Source organism: Aegilops tauschii, chromosome 1 (assembly GCF_002575655.3).
Source record: "Aegilops tauschii subsp. strangulata cultivar AL8/78 chromosome 1, Aet v6.0, whole genome shotgun sequence".
Taxonomy (NCBI): domain Eukaryota; kingdom Viridiplantae; phylum Streptophyta; class Magnoliopsida; order Poales; family Poaceae; genus Aegilops; species Aegilops tauschii.
This window is the reverse complement of record NC_053035.3, coordinates 14,707,477-14,718,607: the sequence shown is the minus strand read 5'-3', so window position 1 is coordinate 14,718,607 and position 11,131 is coordinate 14,707,477. Positions and strand designations below refer to the sequence as shown.

The 11,131-nt window shown below is 45.9% G+C and overlaps 1 pseudogene; it reads right to left on the bottom strand.

Annotated features, from left to right (window-relative positions):
• Positions 1-6,242: 6,242 nt before the first annotated feature.
• LOC141026820 (uncharacterized) lies at positions 6,243-9,206 on the bottom strand (annotated as a pseudogene).
• Between the last annotated feature and the right edge of the window lie 1,925 nt (positions 9,207-11,131).

Here is an 11,131-nt window from a genome sequence, read left to right as displayed (position 1 = left end):
TGGAAATAAGCTGTCAACTATTTTGAAATGAACAATATAAATTAGTTAATAATTAACTATGTTTGAGAAACTCACATAGCGGTAGAACTGGAGGCGTATCAACAAGGACCCAAATGTCCATATTGTCTTGGTCGATGTCAGGATCACCAAGATCCATGGTGACAAGCATACCCTCATCAAAACCATACATCTTGCAAAATGCTTCCCAATTTTTGCAACCAAAATGGGTTACGCTCTCAGCGTTATACAGATTTACTTCAAAATCCACATCATGATGGGTCCTTAGGTGAATTTTCTTCGTTTCAAAACTTTCATGGTCTTCAAAATCCATCCTCTCCAAGACATAGCGTCTTGCATGGCATGGGATAAGCTATACTCGAATTGTAAAAGATGAAAATTACACGTTGAAATAGTTGAAGTCATGCTTAATTACGAAAAAAACACTTGTCGTCGTTGCGTACCGTTTCAACATCGAAGGTCTCCTCGAGCTTAATGCTGCAGCGCCGATCATCGTCCAGGTGAGGCCTGTCGCACAGACCTCGATCGTCGTGGCACCAGCCGCACTCCCCCGAGAGACTTTCGTCGTCCGATGATGACATTTCCTACATTCATAATTCAAAGATTAAACTTGTACAATTAAATATATGTACTACAAAAACTAAATTAGATCATTATTAGTCATCACGGGTTGACTATCGGTTTGTCGAGTCTTTTCGTGAAAACTCTCAGCTCACGTGGTGTATACATTCGACCGTTGGTGATGGTCGCTCCTCCATTCGTCCCCGAGTGCATTACACCAAAATGTCTAGCACACGGGAACGAAGGAGAAGCGACCCCCACGACAACAGTCGGGATTCTTCGTCCTCTCATATATGGTGGAGACTCGACAGACTTAAAGTCAACCCGAAATATCGTTTAATTATCTTTCTAAAAAAGGATTTGGCTGGTCTCACCTCGAGGTCGGAGGGGGTCGGTGACGGGGACGACGGCGGGGATGATGGAGGGGGGCTCCTAGATTTCTGCGACAACAAAAACCCTATAAGCTATCAACTAATCATATGCATACGCCTTGCATAGTGCTCTCCAATTTTAGCATTCAAAGTAGGAGTAGTTTTTTCCAATTTGAGCATTCAATAAGCAAAATCAAATCGCAAAATAAAGTAGTATTCAAATTAGGATGCATTCAATTATAAGCAAAACTACATCATCTCTTGCGTCCGTACATCGTCGAATATTATCACTAATACACCTCGAATACTATCATACATATAGCATCGCTAGTACAGCTAGAACCGTAGCACCCGACGGGTATCGGCGCGGGCGGTGGACACCCAAAGAGAAGGAACCATCACAGGATCATAGCTCCAATGAGATCCCTGAAGAAGCTGCCAGATATTGTCGAACCTGCCCTCCAACGCAACCATGTAGCGACGGGCGTGCTCGTCCTCCTCGCTGACACGGTGACGTACCACCTCCGCGGTGTCCGGAAGCCTCGGCACCGTCACAGGCCCACGCGACCGCCACCAAACAAGGATCGGGTCAACGACGGGCTGGCTCCTCACCAACCTACGCCCCCCAGAAGGTAGCACCTCCCAATACCAGCCCGGCGGAGCCCAGTCCCGGACATGGCCCCTCTGATCAAGCCGGCCTCCTCCGCCAAGTCGACGACGAGGATGCGGGATAGGCATCGTCGACGTCGATGCGGGAATAATTGCTTGAACTAAAAAAATAAACTAGTTCTATTAATTTTCTTGCTAAAAATAAACTACTTCTATATATAGTAAAATAAAGTAGTTTTCTTAAATCAACTAGTTCAACTACTATTAAGCACTTAATTACTATAAATAAAATAAAGTAGTACTTACTAAAAATAAACTACTTCTATATATAGTAAAATAAAGTAGTTTTATTAAATCAACTAGTTCAACTACTAAGCACTTACTATAAATAAAATAAAGTAGTACTTACTAAAAATAAACTATTTCTATATATAGAAAAATAAAGTAGTTTTATTAAATCAACTATTTCAACTACTAATTAAGCACTTACTATAAATAAAATAAAGTAGTACTTACTAAAAATAAGAAGAGGAACAAGAAGGAAAAGAAGAAAAAAAGAAAAAAAAGAAGAAAAAAAGAAGAGAAGAAGAAGGAATAGAGGAGAAGAAGAAAAAACCTCTATTCCTTCTTCTTCTCCTCTTTTTTTTCCTTCTTTTTCCTCTTCATTTTCTTCTTCTTTTTCCTCTTCTTTTTCTTCTAAATATGAACATATACATAAAAGACTTTGATCATACACAATTTTAATATGAGTTTTAACTTAGTAAATTCTATGAACAAAAAAAATCCACAAACATCTCATCTCGTCTCCACAAAACACATCTCATCTCATCTCATTTCATCCAAAAATAATTCTTTGCACATTCTTTGCATATGAACATACATACATTTACTTTTTATTCTTAAATGTAACATATGAACATTTTCTGAAATGAGCATATGAACATACATATCACCAAAAAATAGACCTTTTTCTTTGCATATGTACATAAAAAATCTATACACATCAATCCATCCATCCATATATATAAATACATCAATCCATCCATCTATATATATGAAAAAAATTAAATAAAAAAATTCTATGAACCTAAAAAATTCTAGGAAGCAGGGGCAGGGGCGGCGGCGGCAACGCGTAGGGGCAGGGGCGGTGGCGGCGACAACTCGCGGGGCAGGGGCGGCGGCAGTGGCAGCGCAGGGCAGGGGCGGCGGCGGTGGCAGCGCAGGGGGAATGGGAGCGGAGCTCACTGGGGCGCGGCGGCGCACAAGGCAGGGCAGGGGCTGCGGCGGCAGCGCAGGGCAGCGGCGGCGGCGTAGGGCAGGGGAAGAGGGGGCGGAGCTCACTGGGGGGCGGCGGAGCTCACTGGGGGGAGCGTGCAGGCTCGGGGAAGGGCGGTGCAGCAGTAGCCTGGCGGCGTCGGCGTCGGCGTCGGCGTCGATCGGCGTCGGCGTCGGCGTCGATCGGCGTCGGGGCAGGGCTTCGGCGTCGAGAGGAGAATGGGAGGTGGGGGGAATTTCCTAAGTGCTGTATATATAGATAGAGCATTGGTCCCGGTTCGTGGCACCAACCGGGACCAATGCCCCCCTTTAGTCCCGGTTGGTGCCACCACCCGGGACCAAAGGTCTCTTTTCAGCAGCCCAAAGGGCGGGAAGTAGAGGCCTTTGGTCCCGGTTGGTGGCACCAACCGGGACTAAAGAGGGGGCATTTGTCCCGGTTGTTACCCAGAACCGGTTTTAATACACCCCTTTAGTCCCGGCTGGTGGCACCAACCGGGACTAAATGCCCTTGCACAGCGGCGTGGTGGTGGGAGTTTAGTCCCACCTCGCTAGTTGAGAGGGGCGCGCAGTAGTTTATAAGCCCCACTGCCGCACGCACCCCTCTCAACCTCCTCTCCATTGCAGGCTTACGGGCCTACTTGTTACTGCTATGCCTGATGGGCCTGCTGGCCCTACTCCGGGCCTGAATCCTGGCCCATGGATGGGTTTCTAGTCGTATTCAGGCCGTGGTGGCCCAGTAGGTGGCAAATTTTTTATTTTTTCCTAGTTTTTTTGTTTTCTTTTTTGCTTTATTTATTTTGTTTTGTTTTGTTTCTACTTACAACAAAATACTTATTTATTTTATTTTATTTTGTTTCTAATTACTTATTTATTTTATTTTAGATAATTCTTTTTGCTACTAAAGTTTCTAACAAAAAAGTTCTTTATGAAAATTCTTTTTGCTTTTAATGATTTTGAACAGAAAATACTTTGATAATTTTAGGTGCATCAATTTTAGATAATTTTAGTTTATTTTATTCTGTTTCTAATTACTTATTTATTTTATTTTATGATAATTATTATTTTCCATGTATTTAGTGATTATTTTAAGCTATAAGACCCTGAAATTGAAAAGCACCACAAATGAACTCTGAAAAGGTTGAAAGTTGGCATGGTATCATCATTTCACCCACATAGCATGTGCAAGAAAGTAGAGAGGGTTATGGCAAAAACTGGATGCACTTTGTGTACAAAACGGACAATCTCTTTCGAAGTATCAGGGTTTCATACGGAAACTCGTCTGTTACAAAGGGATTTCATTTTTTAGAACATATTTGAACTCCATAGTTTTTCTGTGTTCAAAATGCACCATTCAAAGCCACATCATAAATTTTCAACCCTTTCTGACTTCATTTGTTATTTTCCATGTATTTACTGATTATTTTGAGCTATAATACCCTGAAATTGAAAAGCACTACAAATGAACTCTGAAAAGGTTGAAAGTTGGCATGGTATCATCATTTCACCCACATAGCATGTGCAAGAAAGTAGAGAGGGTTACGGCAAAAACTGGATGCACTTTGTGTACAAAACGGACAATCTATTTCGAAGTATCAGGGTTTCATACGGAAACTCGTCTGTTACAAAGGGATTTCATTTTTTAGAACTTATTTGAACTCCATAGTTTTTCTGTGTTCAAAATGCACCATTCAAAGCCACATCATAAATTCTCAACCCTTTCTGACTTCATTTGTTATTTTCCATGTATTTACTGATTATTTTGAGCTATAAGACCCTGAAATTGAAAAGCACTACAAATGAACTCTGAAAAGGTTGAAAGTTGGCATGGTATCATCATTTCACCCACATAGCATGTGCAAGAAAGTAGAGAGGGTTACGGCAAAAACTGAATGCACTTTTTTTTACAAAACGGACAATCTCTTTCGAAGTATCAGGGTTTCATACGGAAACTCGTATGTTACAAAGGGATTTCCTTTTGTAGAACTTATTTGAACTCCATAGTTTTTCTGTGTTCAAAATGCACCATTCAAAGCCACATCATAAATTTTCAACCATTTCTGACTTCATTTGTTATTTTCCATGTACTTACTAATTATTTTGAGCTATAAGACCCTGAAATTGAAAAGCACTACAAATGAACTCTGAAAAGGTTGAAAGTTGGCATGGTATCATCATTTCACCCACATAGCATGTGCAAGAAAGTTGAGAGGGTTATGGAAAAAACTGGATGCACTTCGTGTACAAAACGGACAATTTGTTTCGAAGTATCCGGATTTCATACGGAAACTCGTCTGTTACAACAGGCATTTCAAATGAACTACGAAAAGGTTGAAAGTTTGCTCATTTGAACCAGCAACTCAGAATATAGACGACCAAAGCCCAATAGCCCATACATCTAGACAATGTGACCGGCGACAATCTGGACAATGTGATCCGTCCGATTGATTGATCTACGTGCGTGTTCTGCTGGATCTTAGAGCGTTTGCTGCGGCCGCTGGACGCCGCGTGTGCCCTCCGTTGTCGTCTGTGTCCTGCTAGGGCATCTGCCATTGCCGCGGCGGCAGCTCGTCCCAACTACGACACCATTCACTTGTCCGGATACGACTAGACGGAGGTGGATTAGATCATCAGAAATTCAGAATACGGATAGAGGCCACTAGCCAGGTGACCAGGATCGAAGTTATTGGCAGCAGGTACAATTACACACCTGTATTTTTTTCATGAATTATGATCTTATTTTTTTGCGGGAGAATGATTTATGATCTTAGTCTGGTCAATAAGTGCCTACAAAATAGGGCTTTTGACAATTTGTGCACTTTTGGATCCACGACATGAGCTATTTTACGTGTCTAATATACGCACCGTGGTGGATTTTCGTATCATGTAGTCTTTTCTAGTGAAGAACGGGCTCAATTTGAGTCTAAACTTGCCCATTTCTAGCTGGATGTTTGCAACCATCTAAACCTAAAAATCTTGTCTTCACTTGCCAACTAAATCGTTGGATTATTTTAAACAAGTAAAACTACTACTGTTGATCTTTCATTTGATGTGTACCGCGACAACCGAATTGAACAAGCTTTTTCGGCTATCGATGTTTTCAAAACAGAATGGAGACAATTTTTTACACATTACATGATTCTCTATATTGATAAGGAAAAATAGGTGTAAAATTCACATTATCAACTTGTTCAACACTAGTGGTTGTAGAGCACAATTTAAATTAACAGAAATATAACATTCTTTTCTAGTTTTAGATATACATTTTAATGATCATCAACACTATCGTGAGAGTTAACAATGGAGACAGATGTATTTGACTCCATTTTCGTAATGAAAATGGGGCTGTGTCGCCCCTTTGATCAACAAAAATGTTTCGTGACTTTTGTGAATATTGGCTTTTCGCCCCCCTCATGTCCAAATCCTAGCTCCGCCCCTGCCGCCTCCTGACAGATTGACCCATTTGCACTTAAACAAAGGGACCTTAAAATCATGTATGTAGTCAAGTTCCCATATGTCCCCTATGTAACCATAATATGTGTCCTTTCCCCTCTCGGTTGCTGCATCAAAGCAGACACCGCTGTTTTGGTTGGTACTCTTTTGATCTTGGGCGATCGTGTAAAATGTATTCCCATTTATCTCGTATCCTTTGTAAGTCAATACAGTCAAAGATGGTCCCCTGAACAATGAGTACAGCTCCTCACAAACAGTGTTGTCACCTCTGAGACGTGTTTCCAACCAACTGCTGAAAGTCCTGATGTGTTCACATGTAATCCAGTCGTCACACTGCTCCGGGTGTTTGGAGCGTAGACTGTTCTTGTGTTCATCGACATACGGGGTCACCAAGGTAGAGTTCTGTAGAACTGTGTAGTGTGCTTGAGACCAAGAATGCCCGTCCCTGCATATTATTGAGTCCGCTCCTAGCGTGCCTTTTCCAGTCAGTCTTCCGTCATACCGCGATTTAGGGAGACCTATCTTCTTAAGGCCAGGAATGAAGTCAACACAAAACCCAATGACATCCTCTGTTTGATGGCCCATGGAGATGCTTCCTTCTGGCCTAGCACGGTTACGAACATATTTCTTTAGGACTCCCATGAACCTCTCAAAGGGGAACATATTGTGTAGAAATACGGGGCCCAGAATGACAATCTCGTCGACTAGATGAACTAGGACGTGCGTCATGATGTTGAAGAAGGATGGTGGGAACACCAGCTCGAAACTGACAAGACATTGCACCACATCACTCCTTAGCCTTGGTATGATTTCTGGATCGATCACCTTCTGAGAGATTGCATTGACGAATGCACATAGCTTCACAATGGCTAATCGGACGTTTTCCGGTAAAAGCCCCCTCAATGCAACCGGAAGCAGTTGCCTCATAATCACGTGGCAGTCATGAGACTTTAGGTTCTCGAACTTTTTCTCTAGAATATTTATTATTCCCTTTATATTCGACGAGAAGCCAGTCGGGACCTTCATACTGAGCAGACATTCAAAAAAGATTTCCTTCTCTTCTTTGGTAAGAGCGTAGCTGGCAGGACCTTCATACTACTTTGGAGGCATGCCGTCTTTTTCGTGCAAACGTTGCAGGTCCTCCCATGCCTCAGGTGTAACTTTTGTCTTCCCATACACGCCCAAGAAGCCTAACAGGTTCATGCAAAGGTTCTTCGTCACGTGCATCACGTCGATTCAAGAGCGTACCTCTAGGTCTTTCCAGTAGGGTAGGTCCCAAAATATAGATTTCTTCTTCCACATGGGTGCGCGTCCCTCAGCGTCATTCGGAACAACTAGTCCGCCGGGACCCTTTCCAAAGATTACGTGTAAATCATAGACCATAGCAAGTAAGTGATCACCGGTACACATGGCGGGCTTCTTCCGATGATCTGCCTCGCCTTTGAAATGCTTGCCTTTCTTTCGACATTGATGGTTGGTTGGGAGAAATCGACGATGGCCCAGGTACACATTCTTCCTGCATCTGTCCAGGTATATACTTTTGGTGTCAGCTAAACAGTGTGTGCATGCGTGGTATCCCTTGTTTGTCTGTCCTAAAAGGTTACTGAGAGCGGACCAATCGTTGATGGTTACAAACAGCAACGCGTGCAGGTTAAATTCCTCCTGTTTGTGCTCATCCCACGCACGTACACCGTTTCCATTCCACGGCTGTAAAAGTTCTTCAACTAATGGCCTTAGGTACACATCAATGTCGTTGCCAGGTTGCTTAGGGCCTTGGATGAGAATTGGCATCATAATGAACTTCCGCTTCATGCACATCCAAGGAGGAAGGTTATACATACATAGAGTCACGGGCCAGGTGCTGTGATTGCTGCTCTGCTCCCCGAAAGGATTAATGCCATCCGCGCTTAAAGCAAACCATACGTTCCTTGGGTCACCTGTAAACTCAGCCCAGTACTTTCTCTCGATTTTTCTCCACTGCGACCCGTCAGCGGGTGCTCTCAACTTCCTATCTTTCTTACGGTCCTCACTGTGACATCGTATCAACTTGGCATGCTCTTTGTTTCTGAACAGTCATTTCAACCGTGGTATTATAGGAGCATACCACATCACCTTCGCAGGAACCCTCTTCCTGTGGGGCTCGCCCTCAACATCACCAGGGTCATCTCGTCTGATCTTATACCGCAATGCACCACATACCGGGCATGCGTTCAAATCCTTGTACGCACCGCGGTAGAGGATGCAGTCATTAGGGCATGCATGTATCTTCTCCACCTCCAATCCTAGAGGGCATACGACCTTCTTTGCTGCGTACGTACTGTCGGGCAATTCGTTATCCTTTGGAAGCTTCTTCTTCAATATTTTCAGTAGCTTCTCAAATCCTTTGTCAGACACAGTATTCTCTGCCTTCCACTGCAGCAATTCCAGTACGGTACCGAGCTTTGTGTTGCCATCTTCGCAATTGGGGTACAACCCTTTTTTGTGATCCTCTAACATGCGATCGAACTTCATCTTCTCCTTTTCACTTTCGCACTTTTCCCTTGCATCAACAATGACCCGGCGGAGATCAACATCGGGCACATCGTCTGGTTCCTCTTGATCTTCAGCAGCTTCCACCGTTGCAGCATCACCGTATTCAGGGGACACATAGTTGTCATCGTCCTCTTCTTCTTCGTTGTCTTCCATCATAACCCCTATTTCTCCGTGCTTGGTCCAAACATTATAGTGTGGCATGAAACCCTTATAAAGCAGGTGGGTGTGAAGGGTTTTCGAGTCAGAGTAAGACCTCGTATTCCCACAGCTAGGGCATGGACAACACATAAAACCATTCTGCTTGTTTGCCTCAGCCACTTCGAGAAAATTATGCATGCCCTTAATGTACTCAGAGGTGTGTCTGTCACCGTACATCCATTGTCGGTTCATCTGTGTGCATTATATATAATTATGTGTGTCAAAAATAAGAAAATTAGACAAGTATCTATGAAAAGTAAGAATTTTTTTTTCAGAAAGAAGATAAGAACAAGAGGCTCACCACGGTGGTCCCGGCGACGAGATCGGCGAGGGCGATCGACGGCGGTGAAGACGGGGACGGGGCGTGACGGACCGCTAATATAAACCTAGACAAATCTCGGGAAAAATGGAGCTCGGAGGTCGAGCTTCGAGAGGAGAAAGCTTAACTAGTGTGGCTCGGGCATTTCATCGAACACCTTATGTGCATAGGAGGTGAGCTAGAGCACCCAATGCCCTCCCCTCGCCGGCGATGGGGTATATATATAGGCAACTCATTTGTCCCGGTTCGTGGCTGGAACCGGGACAGAGGACTAAAGGTCTTCCTTCTGTCCCGGTTCCTACCACGAACCGGGACCAATGGTTGTGGGCCAGGAGCGATGCCCATTGGTCCCAGTTCGTGCCAAGAACCGGGACAAATGGGCCCAGACGAACCGGGACCAATGCCCACGAGGCCCCGGCCGGCCCCCTGGGCTCTCGAACCGGGACAAATGCCTCCATTGGTCCCGGTTCGTGGCAGAAGCGGGACTAATGGGCTGGCCAGGCCCGAATGAAAGCCCCTTTTTCTACTAGTGGCGACATCACCGGAGCGGCGACACGCGGCGCCGTCGGTCCGATGGAGGAGACGACCTTCATACCGCCGCGTTTTCGAGTGTTTTCTTGGGGGCCCGCACGTCATTCCGACGTGGCGGACATACCCGGCCGCGCCCAGGCCACCCTATATCTGTCCCAAATTTGGGCTGGATATGAGGCGTGCCGGTCAGCCTAGGCGTTTGAGGATATCTGCCTGCTCTTCTGTACGCGCGTTGATGTCATCTGTGATGCCGGGCATGAACTCGAATCGATCGGGGGTGTTTCCCCGGAGCCTACGCATGGGCTTGCAGAGCATGTAGTCGACGAGCTCGGCACTGACGATGTAATCCACGAGCTGCTTCGTCACCGGCATCTTACTCATCGTACTCTCCTCTTCTTCGTCACCGGCGTCCGCCGCTGCCTTATTCACCTCGTCGGGGCTGGGCCGGTCGCAGCCGTCCCCCTTCTTCGTCCTCTTTCGCTTCTTGGTCCGATCATGGTGATGCCGGCGCCGCACTGTGGCTATGGCTACGCCCCTCGAGCCTGTAGCCCGTCTTAGGTGACACCAACGCCTTCATCTCACTCCTCTCCATCTCCATCTCGCCGTCACCCTCACCCTGAAACCCTAGATGTGTTACGGCGGCGACCACTGCGAGGAATACAAGGGGGGACGAGCGTGATATATTTGCTACTGCAACCCTAGGCGCTTAATGGTTTTCGCTCTCGCGCTGCTAGAGCCGCAGCCCACAGCGAGGAGGAAGAAGACCACGGCGCCGACCGCCATGGCTCAGCTGTCACATAAGCAACTCAGAGTGACAACTACGGTAGCAGAGATCACTTGTGCATGGTTGCACCCACATGTTTTGTGTCACGTACGTGAGCGCGTGTGTTGCGTGGTTGGCCGTAGCCCTACATATTTTTTGGGCAACGATCTGCGCCGGTGCGCCGGCCCAACTGTTAGGCCGGTCGCACCGCAGCCGTTCGATCCACACGCGTGGGCCGTTAGATCCTGCCGAAGAAAACGGTTCCCCCTTACCTTCTTCTTCCTCGCGTCGCGCCCACCGCTCCAAGCGTTGCGCCGCCGACGCGCACCCCCCCCCCCCCCCCCCCATCTCCTCCCCCGTCGTGCTTGTCAACGCCCTCCGCGCAAGTCGCTGCCGTCGTGGATCGAGCCCCACCACACCGCCTCCACCTCTGCACCCCGCACCGCCGTGCTCGCACCCAATTGAAGCTTTTTTCATCGCTGGTCGAAGCAAAACGGAGACATG